This window comes from Crocuta crocuta, unplaced genomic scaffold (assembly GCF_008692635.1).
Source record: "Crocuta crocuta isolate KB4526 unplaced genomic scaffold, BGI_CrCroc_1.0 scaffold20, whole genome shotgun sequence".
NCBI lineage: Eukaryota > Metazoa > Chordata > Mammalia > Carnivora > Hyaenidae > Crocuta > Crocuta crocuta.
In genome coordinates, this window is record NW_027527932.1 from 8,164,713 (window position 1) to 8,183,826 (window position 19,114).

Below are 19,114 nucleotides of genomic sequence, written 5' to 3' on the forward strand. Positions count from 1 at the left end.
AGACCAGGGCGCACGCCTCAGAAAGCTCACTGTCTTGCTTTCACACTGTTTGCCTTCTTCGTGGAAGAAAAGGCGAGCAAATGGGTAAACAGAGGCAGGCGCTCAGGATGGCTCCAGCAGGCACTCCCATCTGCTCCGTGCCATCTGACCTTACAAAGCAGTTACTAGAACAAAGCCGGCGTGAAAGGGTTATGTGAGAAAGGTAGTGAGGGTAACTGCTTCACACCTCATTTCCTTTTTGTTTCCGTCCCTCCCCTCTCCGTCTCCTCTGTCATCCCCGATCTCCCTAATAACTTTCAGCACCCTGATACTTCCCAATGACCGTGTTCTGAGCTTAAGAGTTTTAATTTGAACTCTGTGGAGAGGAAGAAAGCAAAAGCATCTTCCCAGAAGAATCGAAAGCAGAAGGCAACGCCGGAGAAACAGGTGCGGTGCTATAGGATCTGTTTTAGACAACAAACTGCACCTACTTCAAAAATCATGAAGGTGGCGGAGGTTGCTCCTTCTTTTAATGCTTATATAATCCCTAACTTCTGTTCTTTTTTTTTTTTAATTTTTTTAATGTTTTATTTACTTCTAGGAGAGAGAGAGAGACAGCGTGAGCAGGGGAGGGTCAGAGAGAGAGGGAGTCACAGACTGAAACAGGCTCCAGGCTCTGAGCTGGCAGTCAGCACAGAGCCCGACGCGGGGCTCGAACCCACGAACCGCGAGATCATGACCTAAGCGAAAGTCGGACGCTTAACCGACTAAGCCACCCAGGCGCCCCTCTAACTTCTGTTCTTTTACTTTGGAATGCTGCAACCGCCCTGGTGAGGACAGAGCTGTGTGTTCCCAGAGTTCCGGAGTGTAGACTTTGCTCCGATGCAGACCAAGTGCATTTAAGGAGATCGAATGGTAGGGGCACGCCTGGAAACCAGGGGCCACATCGCGAGGTCATTAATGGGACAAGCGTGAACTCGGCTCAGGGAGCACTGTGGCACGTGACCCTCCTCTGACGCCGGGACAGGTCCCTCGGGTGCGGCCAGGCACTGAGCGGCGCTGGCCAGGAGAGGCTTCCAGTTCTCATCTTCTTCCAGGAAAGGAAAATCAGATCCCAGCCGCATAAAACTGCATAAGCAAAAGTAATTACACAGTCCTGCTTGGTCCCTGACTCAGGGCTCAGAAGAGGCAACAGAAGCCCGAGCGAGAGAGAGACTTCCACGCACCAACGATCTGCCTACCTGCTGCCCTGTTTAATATCCACTTGAACGTTTCATGAAAATATAAAATGAGTTGGAGAAGAAAGCGTGGCAGAGCCGAGGCACAAAATGGTCCGCTGAACCAGGGCGCGCAATCCGGCTGGGGCAATGAGCCCAGGGCTCTGCCGGTTACCCCCTCCCCCCTTGGAGAAGCTTGGAGAAGCAGGGCTAGAGGGGTCCCGTTATCTGTGGGGAGGGGACAGGGGTCCTGCTCTGGGGGGGGAGGGCTGGAGGGCACAGACACAAAGCGTGACTCTCACCCGCTTGAAGCAGCCTTTCTCAAACTTTAATGTGCCTGTGCACCCTGGGGGGGGTGCGGGGGTGTCCTGGAAACGCACAGTCTTGAAGTAGATGTGGGGAGGGGCCCTGGATTCTCTGTCTCTCTCAGATGCCAGGTCGATGCCTAGGAAGCGGGTCCAGCCCTTGAGGGGCAGCGGGAAAGGGAAGGCAGGCCACTGCCTTACTAGCCGGCATCAGGTCCGAACCCAGGCGCCTCGGACACAGAGGAAAACCAGCCAAGCTTTCTTGTTCCTTAAGTGAATTAAAGTCTGGGGCTCTGGGGGCACGGAAATAGCAACCAGAGAATTCAAAACCTTAAAAACCAAAGTGGCCTGAATCTCTCTAACCTCAGATCTGCCGTCTGCTCATAGGGGCTGCTGGGTAAAGACCAGGACCCTCTGCTGACGAGTAATGCTGGGGGTGGGGGGGGGGTGTCTGAACACACTGGGACTTTGAGCATTTGCAACCCTGGAGGCGGTTAGGGATAGAAAATGAGCTTCAAAACATGCAGTTTATATGAAAAATGCTTAAAGCTGAAGTTCCGACAATCCAGGCACCATGTGCCTCAGTGGCTCTGAGGTCAGGCTGATAATGGGGGACTGTGGCCTGTGTGAAGGGCCCTCCGGCTAAGGGCTGCCTCGTGGACCATGGTTCACTGTTAAGGCAGCAAATCCAAATCTCTGCATAAACTCTCTCGATTTAAAAATTCAATTTATGAGGGGCGCCTGGGTGGCTTAGTCAGTTAAGCGTCCGATTTTTGCTTAGGTCATGATCTCGCGGTTCGTGGGTTCGAGCCCCGCGTCGGGCTCTGTGCTGACTGCCAGCTCAGAGCCTGGAGCCTGTTTCAGTCTGTGACTCCCTCTCTCTCTGACCCTCCCCTGCTCACGCTGTCTCTCTCTCTCTCTCTCTCTCCTAGAAATAAATAAAACATTAAAAAAAATAAAAAAAAATTAAATTTATGAAACGCTGTGGGCTAAATGCTTCTGGGAAGTAAAAACAAAGAGATAGTTAATGCCGAATTCGTCTTTCAATTTTAAATAGGAAGAAAGCATGGGAATTAGAGCCAGGACCTTGGGCTTGAACACAGTCCCAGATCCACCCATAGAAATTTCTTAACTAGGAAAAGCCTGGCCATTTCCCATGTACTTTACTGCAGAGAGAAAAGGGGGTAACGTGGCCGTCAGGTGGGAGCCGTATTCCGCTTACAGCCACCACATGTGACCTTCTCTATGAACATCGGACGTGTTGAATTTGGGGAGCTTGAAAATGCGTTCAGTTCAAACATTTCTGGAAGCAAATAACAAAAGTAGCAGTTAACCTTTGAGGTTAATAAGGGTTCGTGAAAACCGAACTTCTCATTTCCTAACATGACACATCACAAAACACTGACAGCGCGTATAAAATCGCGCCATGCTGCTCTCTGAGTTATTTGTAATAGTATTTGTGCCACTGACTTAAGGCATCACACGCCAACTTGGTAGGAGGGTCACCCTCGCAGCTACATTCTTGGTTTTTCCCACTCAAGGACAGACAAACACTCTTGTTAGTGCAGCAAAAATGCCCGGTTTCACGCGACGGTGTTACCCTTCGAATTCTTTACAAATTTAAGAGAAATGCACTCACAATACTGAGAGCTCACTGAATTGAACGGTAGACTGTGTTCACTCCGTTAGTACCTGGTGATGGAATAATTCTGTGTAAGGTGTAAAGAAACAGGAAGTCGTGACCATTTAGACCAGATTCAAACAGCAAAGGATGACTACGAATTGAATAATGTTGGTGACGAATGGGGTTCAGATCTGACAGGTAGTGGCCATCTGGAGTGAAGGCACGGGAGGTGGGGGCATCTGCCATCGGAGTGGCTGTCTACGGAGTTCATGGTACATTCTGGAAACTTCAAAGGCAGCTGGTGGCTGGTGTGGAGCGCTAGGGAGATGGCGGTCACAGACCTACGGGGATGGGGGCGGTCAGATGGGCCCTGGATTTCAGGCAGAGTACATACCAGGAGCAGGCTGAAGGGCAAGGAAACATCAGTGACACGATCAGATACGTGTTTTTAAGAACCCCTCCATGACCACAGACAAAGGGTGGGATTAGAGAGGAGCCAGAAAGGCCGTGGAGAGGCCAGGCCGAACCGTCCGGGGGAGGGGGACCGTGGCTTGGCTTGGAGCAGCCGCCTCTGGGTCTGGATCCCGGCTCAGCCCTGCAAAGGCTAGGTTGCTGCACCTTCCTGGGCCTCAGGCTTCCTTCCCATCTCCAAAATGGGCACAATAATAGTACCCAGCTCGCCACAGGACCTGAGAAGGTTAAATAAGGGCACAGACACTTTTCATTCCCATAACAATTATGAGGAAGGGATCTCTGGGAACACAGAGAAGTGTGGGTGATATCGAGAGATGCTGGAAAAGGTCCACTGGGCTGAACCTGGAGATGCACTGGGTGTGTGAAAGTGATTCTGGTTCCCAGTTTGACTACCACCCCTTCCTTCCTCTGCACCCAGGCCCGAGCCAAACCCAACTACGGCCGTCCGTCCCTCCAAACCAGCTGTGTGGATTCACACATCTGTCCTCACCTCTGCCTCAGAAGTTTCCTAACCAGCAGAATATCACGTTTGTCACATCCTTCAAACACATCACGCACAGTTAACATCGTGGTTATCCCAGAAAAGTATTTTATCGAGGCAAAACGCATCCATAAAGAACGCTTCGCTCTGTGGGTTCAAGGGAGCAACGCCATTCCACTTGGAAGACATGAATGTGCCCATTTTCATTAACACGCCGCGGCTTCAACACGCTCCCGTCCAGCGCATACTCATTCATATCCATTTCTTCCGTGCTGGGAGAATAACTCGCAAAAAATCGCAAAAGCAAAGGAGGGTATCAAAGGTGGGAAAGTGACGGGGGACGTTACAAAAGCAGGCTTCCAAAAAAGGCCGAACTTGCACACTACAAACTGAACAGAAACGAAGAAATCGGAGGGCCCACCATCAGGAAGCAGGAAGTCCAAACCGCCGCTCTTTCTGGACCTGCACTTTCTCAGTTACCCAGGGACGTGCCCGGTTCTTTCTCACGGCCCGTGAATGCCTCGCATCTCTGACGGCCCAATCTTTTCCTTTTTGGCCTCGGTGTTGCCGGCGACGTCAGCTCCGGGCCGTCGGGGAAGCCGTCTGCCTGCCAGCCACACCATCACCTCGCACGTTCCTGACAACCAGGGGCTTTTCCAGGCAACGTTCTGACTTTTGATTCCAGTATCCGAGTCATTTTTCAGCTCACTTTCCCGGATGGCTGGAGGAGGCCTTCAGAGATTATTTAATAACAAATCCTTGCCCTAGGTTCCCATTCCTTTGTTTTAATTTTCCACACGTGGGGTAAACCACTACCCCACTTTTGAGGCACCCCCTTTGAGCCCTGTCTCTTGGGGCGCATCCGTTCTGCGGGAGAGAAACGATGCTGGATTGAGGGCAGAGATGCTGGCCAGCCCTTCGCTTCTAGCGACTTCATGGCTACGGACTAAGCGGTGATGTCCAGCTCACTGGCCCTCGTATAACAGGCCGCGGCGCACAGGTGGGGCGGCGCAAAACTTGTGCCTGTCTTTGGATCCACGTGTGAAAACGAATCTGACACCCAGGGTGCGCTGTGTTATGGAAACATCCTCCAGGTGGCGCTGGGAGCTGGGCCAGGCTGGCGGGAAGGGGGGCCCCTTGCTACCCACAGTGTTTCCTCGTGAAGTCCGGTGGGAAAGCAGCACCCCGGGCGGTCTCAGGCTCTCTGCTCAGAGCTGTGATGTAGGCCAGTGGCTCTGTATATCCACCCTCCTCTCCAACAGGTGACATGAAGCTGCGTTTCCACGGTGGCGGTTTCCTAGGTGCGCACAGGTGTTTGGGAAAAGGTGGTCTGGGGTGATGGTAATTGGAATTCCCTCCCAAAGATTCACCCCCCAAAGGAAGCCCACAGCCCTGCACTGAGTGGAACGGTGTGAGCACCCCCTAGCGGTGGGAGGGGTGTGGCTGTCCCAGGGAGCCCAAAAGCTCCCAAAGAAAGGCAGCCCTGAAATCCCCCACACCCAGGGGACCACACCAGATGACAGGTGTCAGAGCCTAGGACAGGGACCTTGTCATCTTCCCCTTAGCGCTCTGCCTGGCCTGCACATTCACACATCTCCCGGGACCTGCTCGGCTCAGAAGTGACGCCTGCTTGTGACAGGGAAAGGAGCTGGAGCAAGAAGGGCGGGGGGGGATGCACATGTTTGTTGAGTCCCCTCCCCCACGATAAGCCCTCCTCCCCTTCTCTTCTGAGCCAACACAGGCCAGAACTGGAAGAGGGAGAAACTAATTTAAACCGGAGGAGAGGCTGAAGTTTTGGTGGAGACAGAACGGTGGACTGGCCTCTTTCACTCCTGAAACTGATCTGAGAGCTTTCAATTATTTAAGACTAACTGAAGAGGCTACGGGTCCCATCTGAGATTTCATCCCAGGGATGGAAAGGAGAACTTGGGCAGGGTGAACTCCTCGGGCACAGAAAAAAGAGCACACTCACTTCCTGTTTACCCCTCAGGAATCCAGGCCAGAAAGCAAAAGGCCTCCATCTACACAGTATCCCTCAGGTTTTCTGTTTACCTGTTGACTCTCTGCCCCTCGTCAGTTCAGAGCCCAGGTCCAAGGGTCAAGGTCAACAGCCCTCAAAGGTCTGCAACCCTGGGAAGTTACTCAAGCTCGGCGTACCTCAGTTTCCTCGCTTATGGATAACGATCACTACACTTCATGGCGCTGATGTGGGAATTCTGTGAGGTAGCACACTAAACGTGCTCAGCATGGACCTCAGCTCCAAGTTTGTTCAGTAAATGTAAGTGGTTCTTAAATTTCGTCCCGAGTGGCCACAACTTGGCGCTGATAATCGCCGTCATTCGATCTCAAGCTTTACGGTAACTGAATGATCTTTTGTCTGAAAATGATTCCATTACTCTCCAGTGATTGTGTGTGTGTGTGTGTGTGTGTGTGTGCATGTGTGCGCATGCGCACAATTTCTGTCAAAGTGGATTGACTATGCAGTTTCTGTCTGAAAGGCCATTCGCATGACCCCGTTTTTATTTGAGTTACAGAGAAAATATGTGGTTTCAAATTTCAAAGCAAACAGTTATGTGAGTGAACCAGGCTAGAGTAAATAATAGAGCCATTATTAAAAATGAAATCAAACCTAAAATTGGGAGGAGTAAAAACAGTAGGTCCAATCTCAATCCACGATGGATTCTTTAATGTCACTCTCCAAGGTCATTTAGAAAATGCTTCGTTTTCATTTTGAGGTCAATCCGTTATTAAAAAATGCTGCGGGCCTCTTTTTAAAAATTTAATGTTTTATTTATTTCTAGGAGAGAGAGAGAGAGAGAGAGAGAGACAGCATGAGCAGGGGAGGGTCAGAGAGAGAGGGAGTCACAGACTGAAACAGGCTCCAGGCTCTGAGCTGGCAGTCAGCACAGAGCCCGACACGGGGCTCAAACCCACGAACCGCGAGATCATGACCTGAGCGAAAGTCGGACGCTTAACCGACTAAGCCACCCAGGTGCCCCGGGCCTCTTTTAAAATGTCTTTCTCCTGTTTAAGACAATTAAAATGAAACAGAGAATCAGAGGGGGAAAAAATCACACTTCTGGTCCTACGTTCTTTCTTGGCCAAAGGGAAAGAAAATGTTGTTAAAAGAGGGACACCGACTTGTTCCATTGTGGGGGGGGCCCTGCCTTTCACCTGAGATTACAGAAATCAAGGCTGCCTGTAGCCACTGCCAAGAAATCATTTGGCAATACAATGGCTTGCTGAATGAAAATAACTGTAAGTAATTATAAAGCAGGGCCACTAGAATTTGTAATGAAACCCGAAAGATTCCTTGCCTTGTCTAAACAAACATAAAAGGATCCCACCTGCAGCCCACTTTTTATCCTCTCCTAGAGTTTCACGCGGCTTCATGTTCAGCTGTGAGAATGTGGGAGGCCATGGCCAAATTCTAAATGAAAGTCAAGTTCAAGGGACTACAATCCTTTTCTGAAGACTAGCACGCTCAGGGTGCCCGGGTGGCTCAGTCGGTTAAGCGTCCAACTTTAGCTCAGGTCATGATCTCGTGGTCTGTGACTCTGAGCCCTGCGTCGGGCTCTCTGCTGACAGCTCGGAGCCTGGAGCCTGCTTTGGATTCTGTGTCTCCCTCTCTCTCTGCCCCTCCCATGCTCATACTCTGCTCTCTCAATAAAAAATAAACATTAAAAAATTTTTTTAAAAATAAAAAAAAAAAGACTGTATGCCCAAATCACAGGCTTTAGAAGACTTGTTTGGTAACGTGGGTCTCAGTGTTAGCTGATTCCTGTAGTTAGGCAGACCGAGAGCCCCTCTGCCCGATCTCAAAGATCAGGAACTCTAAAAGCGGTGTGTGTTATGCATGGAGACACTGTGAGAAGGCTGCCTTATCCTCGCAATTACCACTCCCCTCCACCCCCCCCAGGCTGTCTGGTCCCCCTGTGTAAGCAAGAGGGTAAGTACTTGTGAGTGGCCCCTGATGGCCCTGCCCAGAATCCAGGGCTGAGTGGATTTGGGGACCCTGCAGCTAAATTGTCCCACCAACATCGATTTTAACCATCTGCACTTTGCATATTGCTTTTCCCTTGAGCTCTGTCGATCTGCACTCTACGGCAATGGCAGCACATACATTTGATAGCAAAAATTCAGTGCGGCAGTAAGATCGAAACTTTATTTCTGAAAATATTTTAAATTTCTGGTGATCGGCCTTGGGGCAAAGGAGATTTACTCTGGAATAAACATTAACATGTGTTAGAACTGTGAAACCTTTTCAACTTGAAGGGTGAAAAAGTAAAGGAGCATTTCTTATGGATAGTGGGCCACGTTCGCTGTAAATGGATCAGGTAAATTCTTTTGTATCACGTTTGAAAATTAACCTGTTCATAATGACCATTTCTTCTACAGCATATATAATGTCCCGAGGACTGTATAATGCCTCTTATAGGTGTTTACATTCCAACCGGCCAATATCTCTAAAGCAAGTGCTACCCCCATGTTACCGATGAGAAAACTGATGTCCAAATCGTCTAAGGTATTCAGTACTGAGTGGCTGTAGGCTCTACACCCAGGTCTGTATAGTACCCGTTGGCAGACGTCACCGTGTCACTCGGTCACTCCGGAGCTCTTAATGATGTAGCTTTGAATGTTTTGTATTTGAGGAATATGGCTAAGGAATCCACACCCATTATATTTTAGATCCTAAAAACCTACTCTTTTGGCTCTTTGCTGTTTTCTGCCAGCTCCCCCCAGAAGGGAGAGAAGGAATAGAAATCTCCTTACTTTTTGTTAAATCAAATCACCATGCTATTTGCTAACACCTTAAATGCACAAGTGGAGAAGATGAAGTGTTTACAAATTGGGTTCCATTAATTTAATTTTCTTTCTTGATACCACTGACTGCAGATCTATCAGCATTAACTGAACTTGGATGAAAATACGGACAGCTCTATTATAAAGAACAACCAGCAACATAAGACCGTGATTTCATTCTGTCTTCCTACACAGGGCATCAGAGAGCAGGCATCTCACGCTTTTTGTTGCCATTTCCAGGAAAGCTGCCAGCCTTGCACACAGTAGGCACTGAGTTGAACTCAAATGCTAAACACTCCATGGAATATCTAGCCCATCAATTTATATTGCAGAGACTCAATGAAGACGTCAGGAATAAAGTTTGGGAAGTGAAACTTGGAAGGAATTGTTTATAAATTTGGAATCACACTCAAAGCGCCTCCTTTTTTAATTAATATTTAAGAAAAAATTTTTTTGAGACAGAGACAGAGCATAAGCATCAGAGGGGCTGAGACAGAGGGAGACACAGAGTCCCTAGCAGGCTCCAGGCTCTGAGCTGTCAGCCTGATGCAGGGCTCGAACTCATGACCTGTGGGATCATGACCTGAGCCGAAGTTGGATGCTCAACCGATGAGCCCCCCAGGCACCCCAGAGTGCCTCCTTTTGATTGGCGAGTATGGTCCAATAGCCCACGATGGCATAGAAATTGCTCTTTCACAACTTCATGGACACATTAGCACTGAATTGTGCGTAGGGCACAAATACAGTGCAAAGGGAAATCAATGCAAGGTAGAATTTTAAAGAAGAGCCAGTAGGTTCACTTAAAAACAAACAAAACGCTGCTGATCTCACTGGCCAAGGAACACCTAGCATTATTTTCAATTTCTCGAATAGCTCTTAGTACAGCAGTTGTTAGAATGAGTTCTTTGCCTCAAACGTACTCAAGAAAGATTACAGTATGTTCTCATTTTTAAGGATTCAGACTGAACCGTGGGACAAAAAATAATTTTCAAAATAAGATACGTAAGTGGCTAGACACCTGTTTTTGCAGCACATATTTTAACCTTGAGCATTTCACACATCTCACACAAATCGTTTCCAAACCTAGAATGCCACAAGGTAAGGCTTCGCCACGATTTGCATGCAAAGTAATATTTTTGGGTCCAAGTGATAAGAGGCTCAGGAATGACTCATAAGTTCATTCGACTCGCCCGGGCCCATTCCAGCACCAAAGAAAGCAACAGGCACAGGGCCAAACTGTTGGCTCTGCGAGGCAGCTTAGTCTGGAGGTTCTGGAGGGAGGCACTGGGTGTGTGGCCACAGCCCTCTCCCACCTGTCCACCCTCCCCTGACGCCAGGACCCCCTCTTCCTGGCCACGCCCTCTGATGCCCACTTCAGTTTCTGCTCCCCACCCTGGAGGCCCCCAGCCCTCCTCTGCCGGACTTGACCAGAGCCTCGAAGCTGGAGAAAGGGTCCCCTAGGCCCTTGAGAAGCCTTTTCTGACCTGTCTGCATCTGGTCCTTTCTTCCCTGGCACGTCCCTCTGGTCCTTATAGTCAAGAGGCAGTGGGGCGCCTGGGTGGCTCAGTCGGCGAAGCGTCCAATTTCAGCTCAGGTCGTGGTCTCACGGTTCAGGAGTTCGAGCCCTGTGTCGGGCTCTGTGCTGACAGCTAGCTCAGAGCCTGGAGCCTGTCTTCCGATTCTGTCTCTTCCTCTCTCTCTGACCCTCCCTTGCTCATGCTGTCTCCCTCAATCTCAGAAATAAATAAAACATTAAAAAAATTAAAAAAAAAAAAGAGGTAGTATAGCCCTCTCCTCTCCCACCCACGCACACTGAGGGTGGGCTGCCCAGCTCTCATCCATCCAGCCCAGCACCTCATGCTGGTGACGGCAGAGTTCAGAGATGTCATGCAGGGACCCTTGTCTGACACGAGTCCAGTTCAGGGGCTGTCTTTGCCCCCGTGTTAAAGCAGGGAAGCTATAACTACCCAAAAGGCTTTGCAGCTTCCCCATGCCCTGTTGCCCAAACAAACACACACAGACAAAATGCTGCTCACTTAAGAAGGTCTCTGCCGGTTACAGTCATCTCAAATCTACAGGACAAGTAATCTTATTAAAAAAAAAAAACTACTGACATTGCTGGATGAACATAATGCATCTTTCATGAGCTCTAAAAACTCTGCCTTCCATATCCACTCACATACAAGGTTCTTTTTCACTACCTCCTTCATGCCTTCACTTTAAAATGATGCTATCTGCCTTTATCTTGATTAATTTTAAGCTTCTGTTTACTAAAGAAAAATGACTCATTCAAAGTGAAAAAAAGGGAGGGGCTTTTTGAAATATTTTTTTCCTCAGTCTCTAGCAACTTTTTGTTGTTGTGTTTTAGCGAAAAATGGAGGTTTCCATTGTTTTTGTTTTTGTTTTTTTTAAACAGGAAAGAATTATTTTGCTTGGGCCAAAAGGTGGCTATGGATGTTTAGTGCTTCACAATCTCTCAAGCTTTTGATTTTAGCCACAATCCTTAGGTCTTAAAAGAGAAAAACAGTAGCAACCATTTGTGGGGGTACCTTTCCTCTGCCAAACCGCACGCCAGATGGGATGGATGCCCTACGTTTATCAGCTTCAGCCTCACATTTATCATGTGTCCCACTTAGCAGATGAAAAAACTGAGGCTCGGAAGTTTAAGGGACTCGCGTGAAGCTGGTCAGTTCGAGGAGCTTCCTGTCGACCTCAGGTCTGTTTTCTAAACCCGTGCCTGGCTCTGCACAGCCAGGGAAACATCTGTGTCTGCAGGGAGCGACGAGGGGCCGGATCTGGATGCGAGCCAGGAAGGAAGGGGGGACAGAACAGAGCGGGCACCCTCCTCACCACCCCCAACCCAGACGGTGCCAGGCCTGAGGCTGCTTTCCTAACAGAACCTCCTTCCTGCTGTGGGGGCAGAACCTGGGAGACAGTGCAGTTTGTGGTACCGGCTGTGGCAGAGGATAAACCAGGGAAGGGGAGTGCGTTCCGAGGCAGGAAGGTGGCCCAAAAACTCTGTGAGAAGGCATTCATAAAATATGAAAAACAGGCCCAATAAATCCCACTTGTGGTGCAGACAATACAAAAGCTCTGTTGGTGAGATTCTCCAAGAGCATCTCAAAATTGCACTACACCCTCTGTGGGAAATAATTACTCTAATATCTTGCTAAGGGAATTACAGCATCTTCCTAACAACAGAAAAATGACAATCTAGTCATCACCTGATGAGATAAAAACCACATTCTGTCTGGACGAAGCCTGAGCCCACCCCTGGGCATGAACCCTTGGGTCACGGAACCCACTGAATATGACAAAGACAGCTATGATCTCCCTGCCCTCAAGGGAACAGGTCCCTAAAGGGATGGGTTCGGGGCGCCTGGGTGGCTCAGTCGGTTAATCGTCGGACTTTGGCTCAGGTCATGATCTCACAGTTTGTGGGTTCAAGCCCCACATCAGGCTCTGTGCTGACAGCTCAGAGCCTGAAGCCTGTTTCTGATTCTGTGACTCCCTCTCTCGCTGTGGCTCTCTCCCCTGCTCGGGTGCTCTCTATCTCTCTAAAAAATAAATGAACACTTAAAAAAAAAAAAAAAGGGACGTGTTCAAGTAAGTTTATACAGATTAGAAGGTCTAGAATGCGGGAAGCGCCCGGGGCGTCCCAGTTCATTCAGAAGATGTTTCCTGAGCAACTACTATATGCCAGGTAGTGAACAAAATGAACAATAGTACAGAGCTCTCCTACGTGGCGATACATTAAGAGAAAGAAACAACATGCGTAGGCTGCTACATAGAGCCGCTAAACAGAAAAACAAAACGTGTATTTAGCAAGGTGGAAATTACTGCCGACTTCAGTAGAGCAGAGCTTGGCAAAGTGTCTGGCGGGGGGTGTAGGAGGGAATGGAAGACAGAAGGGAGACACGGAGGGCTGGCAACTTGTTCCAGGAGGTGACAGCCAGAGGGTCAGCAGGGTCAAGTGAGGGGTTTTTCTCTTTAAGGCAACAGAAATCACAGCACATGTGTATGTAACAGGAACGATATGGTGGAGAGAGAGACATGTGCACGATGCAGGGGAGAGAGAGACTTGACACAAAAGTACTGCGAACAGGGAGATAAACACAAGAAGCATGAACTTTAACACAGGTGGGGAGTCATGGCTTAGAGGTGTCAGAAGGTTGCATGGGACGTCTCTAAGTAGCCTGTGACACTGGAGGAGACCTTCCTGAATGAAAAGGAATGGTGGGGAAGGGGGGGCCGGAGCGCTGCTGTGGGTCAAGGTGGTATGATACGAACCCCCTCCTTGGAGCCCGTGGGTGGGCACGGGGCAGAGACTGCGTGGCCGGCGCTGAAAGGTAGACAGAACACCGGTGATGTCGCTGTGGGAAGGTTCTGGACCCCAGGGATTGAGCAGCTACCTCCTAGCACAGATTATAAACCACCACGGAAGCAAAACCTAAAAGTGGGGCAGGAAGCGATAGCTCTCCATTTGCTGCTTGTTCGGCCAAAAGCAAAACATCTGATGAATTACAAGTTTATGTCTTATGAGACAGAGGAAGAGCCTATAGCTTCCGTGAATTTAAAGTGTACCAATGGGAAATCAGAGACCCCAGGGAGAAAGAGCTCGGAATACACAGTGTATATAATACCTAAGGCAGGGAAGTCGATCATTTGACAAATACCGAGCGCCTACCGCGCGCCAGCTGCTGTTCCGGGTGCTGGAGATAATGTCATCAGTGTGGCGTTCACAACATTCCAGCAAGCAGACGGCACACTTCAGAGCAAAGGTGGGGAGATGTGATGGCTAGGTTCTAGGAAGAATAGCACAGCCGCAGAGCCAAAGACCAAAAGGGAGAGAAGACGAACTCAAAACCATTCCAATGGTGAGACGCGGGAAAGGCAACAGATGACAGAGGACCAAATAGGGTGAGTAAACAACGAGGAAAGAAAGGGCCCGGAGCAGGCGTGTGTGATCCTGGGGGACAGAGTCCACAACAGGGGGCGCATGTGGCTCAAGAAGGTTCTGGGGTTCCGACCCCGGCTCCGCCCTTTACTACCACGTGGCTTCCCGTCTCCCTGGCCTTCCTGTCCCTTACGCGTGCCATGCGGATGAGGCTAGGACCTACTACGGTGCAGGGGGCAAGACACGTTAGCCACCGTTCTCCTCAATGGGCTGGAGAAACAGCATGAGATGAACGTCAGAGACTGCAGAAGCAGTCAACTTGCAGACTGGTTGAAGGAAGCAGCTCTGAACCGTTACAACCATCCCGAGCGGGAATTAACTCCTTTGTAAGAAGAGCCACTTTCTTCTCCTAGGAAGCGTGTGTATCATCCGCCCAGGAAATTTTAGAGGGGATTCCTGCAACGGGCGGGAGAGCACGGCGGGTGAATATCAAGTGCCTTTCCAGGAAGTCTGTTTCTCTGAAACATCTCTCATTGCCTAGATTTCATTCATGGTGCTCAGAGCAAGAGGCAGGAACGTGAGGACTCACAAGACATTCTGTCCTCAGAACGTGAAGTCAGCAGAAACTTCTGCAGATACACTGTCCTAAGTTACTGAGCACTGCAAGAGTAACCGAATAGGGGGTATTAGGAGCGTGCAAGAATACTTCTAACCAGCTGTTGAAGTCGTCTGAGAAACAGTGAAGAAGGGGATGGTCTGAGTGAAGAGGGACGGCTGAGCGAGCGGGGAGAGAAGAGGGAGCAGCGCATCTTGTCAACCATGACCACAGGGCTCAGCTGTGCCTTGGGGGCCGACACCCTTTCTTCCCACGCCATTCTAGTAGGCTTCCGATCGGCACCCTGGTTGATTTCCTACATCCTTTATGACTCTGAAATTCTTCTTGCACAGCACGTTTCCTGGTACAGACTGTGTGGGATCCTTTAAGCAGTGCACAGCTTCTGAAACTGCCCCATGAGTTCATGGGCTGACCAAGGAAGTTGCCACGTGGGAGCCATTTACTGGGCTAAGGAATGATGACAGGTGGTTGATACCTGAAGGTCAGAGGCAGCTTCTAATGCGATCAAGAGTGGGGTGGTTAAAAACGACACACCTGGCTAGCAGCAGCATCACATTTGCGTCTGACGCGTCATCTTGTGAGATCGTGTCCTCCCAAATGCTTTAGGAAAACATTCATCCACGACCTGGGTTTAGAAAGGGAATCATTACATCCTGCAACAGATGGGCCACGAGCTCTGAACTGAGAGACCTCACCAGGAGCCACTGGATAAAGTGCCTACATCTCCAAAATGAATGTTTTGATTCATGTAATTTCCCCCTCCATTAGCTTAGATGGAATCTAACTCCTTTGTGATATTCTTTTCTCTGTATCGATTTCTAGAAGGAAAGCATTGGATTTTTCTTTTTGGTTTAATAGCTTTAAAGATAGATGGAGGCTTTTAAATGTTCACCTATTTTACTTACCAAGGCTCTCTTGATCTCTCCAATTACTGTTTCTGGAACCCAAGGAGGTTAGAGCCTTCTGTGTTTACAAGTATGTCTAGAAAAGTATTTCAGTAAATGAAACATATATATATATATATATATATATATANACAGGAAAAAAGAAGTTGTATAAAAAAAAGCTACTGTCTATCTCAGAAAAAAAAATCTCAGTAATCCATTTCTAGTCTTTGGACGAAGAACTACTCAATGTTCAACTTCTCCCTTTTCAATGTCAGCTTTTTCAAATATTATGATAAATACTATAAAGTGGCCTACTTCCTGACACCTACAAAAAGTAACGTGTCATTCCAGAATCCAGTTCTCCCATGGGTGGGGCAAATAACATCACTGCTATAGTCATCCTTCTCTGACAGATGGGCAAGGCTCTCTTGGATGAACCCACTCGCCCCTCCCCACTTTCAGATGAACCCCCTTCCCCCACAACACCAAAAAAAGTTACTCTATAAAGTATCTATTAAATGTTGCCTTACAGCTAGACAATTTAATATAATCTTTGGGTCCAACTCTCTAGCCAGAACTGGAAGGTTATGGTCCACTGGGAATATTCAAAATATGGCCTTGCCGGGAACTAGGCAGCAAAATGACATAAGGGTTACGGTGATTTTCAGAAAGTAGGATTCGCGGAGGAAGAAGTTGGTGTGAGTCCCTTGCTGGAAGCGAGGAAGAGAGCAGGACCCCTGAATGCAGGGCGGACTCTGGACTCAAGCTAGTCTATGTTTCAATCCTGCTTCCCGATGCTCTAGTCCTGTGACCTTGGGCAAGTAAGTCCAACCCCCTTCACGTGCTTCGACTTTTCCACCTGTTAAATGGCGACAACACCACCTTCCTCCCAGGGTGGCTGTGAATTTGAGATGACATGAAGGATGGAAGGCGCTCAGCCTGGGGCCAGGCATATGGGGGTATGGGCTCAAATTTTACAGTAACGGTGCTATTTCTAACGGAAAGTACTAAAAGCACTTGGTGGCGCTGGCCAATCATTTCCTTGGTCAAGCCATCATTTTCAAAACACATGGAAATTCTAGATGTTCTTGTTAAAACAAATGTAGGAAAATGAAAACTATCAACAACAACAACAAAATCTTTCTGGGATTCTAAGAGGCATTGCCTTAAACCTGCTTAGCGATTTGAGGACAATTGGTACCTTTACTAGACTTGAGTCTTCCAGTTTATTAACATGATATGTCACTTCAATTATTTAGATCTTCCCAGATTTCTTTGTCAGCGTTTTATCGTTTTCAGCGTATAAGTCCTATACATATTTTGTTAGATTTATCTTTAACCATTTCATTTTTTTTAGCCATTGTAAACACTAGTGTATTTTTCATTTTAGTTTCCATGTGCTCATTACTAGTATACAGAAATACAGTTGACGCCTGTGTGTTGATCATGTACCCTGAAACCTTGCTGAATCTGTTTCTTAATTCTAGTTTGGTCGTCGTCTTCTTCTTCTTCTTTTTTTTTTAATTTTTGGTAGACCTCTTGGTGTTTCCCAAGTAGACAATCATGTTAGACAATATAGACGACAAAGAAGAGGGCAGTAGAAGCAAGTAGATGAAATGAAACTCAGTGAAAGGCATGAAGAGTATCAGGCAAAACTTCCCATCAATTATATACAAACACACAGAAGGTTCTTTTAAAATTTACATGGAAATGAGGGGCCTTTGGGTGGCTTGGTTAAGCATCCGACTCTTCATCTTGGCTCAGGCCATGATCTCCTGGTGTGTGAGTTTGAGCCCCATGCTGGGCTCTGTGCTGACAGCGCCTGCTTGGGATTCTGTCTCTCCTTCTCTCTGCCCCTCCCTCTCTCTCAAAAGTAATAAACTAAACTAAAAAAATTTATATGGAAAGGCAAATGGACCCTAATAGCTAATTTCATACATTCATAGTGTTCTTTGAAATTGTTTCTCAAAAAGTGTTTTCAAGGAAAAATTTCATATATAATTCAAATGGAACAATTACAGATTTCAATGATTTCCTACTCCAGACTGAAGTGCTTTCAACTTATTTTAACAAGAAATTTAAAAAAAATTAGCATCAAAGAAAGAGGATTTGGGGCAGAGCTGAGTTCACAGTCTACAAAACTTAAAAGGAATGAATCACTTTTTTCTTCTTAGATTCCCCAGTTTCTATGTAACTGACTTAGAAGGGCAAGATTCAGTGATTTCACATTTGGCATTTCCTACGTGGTCTCCATTCATTCTATATTTTATGTGACCATTCTATCACAGATGGGGGTAAAGCCAGTGGCAAAGTTTTACAAACACGTGCTTTGCGAATTTTAGTTCTGTTTAAGTATGGAATTGGTGATTTAAAAAAAAAAAAAAAAAGGCGATTCTCCTACCCTCTGGCACATCTTAAGATGCACCGGGCAAGTTTAAGGTGTTTCCTCCGCCTTGCCTTTGCCTGCCTTTACACACGTCGCTAGGGTGCAGCCTACGATGGCATTTCTGGGACTGTAAGGCTCCAAACAAAGATAAGGAAAAAGGTTAGGGGTGCGGGGTAACGTGGAATCCCAATCTTTACATACAGTGAGTCTAGCAGATCTGTTTGGCTCTGGGGAATCAAACGCTTTTGGTGGACAGTACGACCCAAGAACGGATCTGAGCAATGGTCCACTGTGCTTGGTGCAGGCAAGCTGAGGGTCTCACAGCAGATTCTGCCATGAGAAGGGCGTTAAGAATCTCATCTGGTCCAATTCACCTACTGAAGGTTCTGCCGATATACACAGAGTAGAGACCAAGCCTAGTTATTACACAGGGTGGCCAAGAAGATGTTGCTTGGGAACCCCGTCTCCCTTTTTTGAGCCGAATGCTTCCGTTATCATCTTCTCTAGATTGACGCTCTTGTTAAATAGCCAGGGATCCTCTCCCCAGAATAAGAAGTTAAAACAGGCAAGAGATAAAGCAAGGCAGATCAGCAGAGATGTAAAGGAGCGTATCGGATTAAAAAGAACTGTGTCCTATATGGATATCATATCCTCCTCATTTGTACAGAATCAGAAGAACACATCTTCTATATAAATAGCATAGAATTGAATCCCTGTCACAAGCACTATTAATTAACTCAGAACTCTGCTTTTACACTGTCTTCCCGAGTACATCTGCAGAGCAAGAAACTGTGTCTCACAGGCTACAATCAGGACAGCTCTGCAAACAAGTCTGGCACGGCTGACAAATCCGTTTCAACTGATCCTTATAAAGCATAAGTCATGTTAATTAAATAACTTATAATTAGTATCGGTGCATAAATTCTTCACCGTATCATGCTGATGTGTTACAGGATTTCGCATTTTCCGAGCACTGTTTTCTAAACATGGGCGCATTATATGGAGAATATAGTTAGGGCAGTTGCTATAATTAGAATAATGTAAAATACATATAGAGAAAGTGGCGGGGGGGAATCCTCAAAGTTACTTCTGGTTCAAAATGGTAGCGTGATTTCTTTTATCTCCTCTCAGTCCCCAAATCTTGTTAAAATGAGAGTAAAAGAATAGAAATGGCCAAAAAAGGGCAACAGAGACACAAAGCAGAGGAATGAATAGTAGCTAACCTAATAGGACAGTGGAAATTACATCGAAGTGTGTGCTGGAACATTGCAGTGANAAAGCAAGCTGAAAGCATGGAGCCTGTGAAACTCCGAGCACAGTACTGGGGGCCCAGGGACTCCCACCGTGACACAGCATGAAGGCAAGCGCCCCTGCTCCCCTTCCCACCTTTGCCATCACCTGCGGGACTCCTGGTGGGCAGCACTGCGCCTAAACCAGGAGTCAAT

The 19,114-nt window shown here is 47.7% G+C and overlaps 1 long non-coding RNA gene across 1 annotated transcript in view; it reads right to left on the reverse strand.

The window, feature by feature from the left end:
* LOC144221343 (uncharacterized) overlaps positions 1-19,114 on the reverse strand; it is a 110,950-nt gene that overhangs the window by 2,312 nt on the left and 89,524 nt on the right. The window contains exon 4 of the long non-coding RNA XR_013332039.1: positions 14,931-15,021. This is a non-coding gene — a long non-coding RNA (uncharacterized LOC144221343). The remainder of the gene's footprint in view (positions 1-14,930; positions 15,022-19,114) is intronic.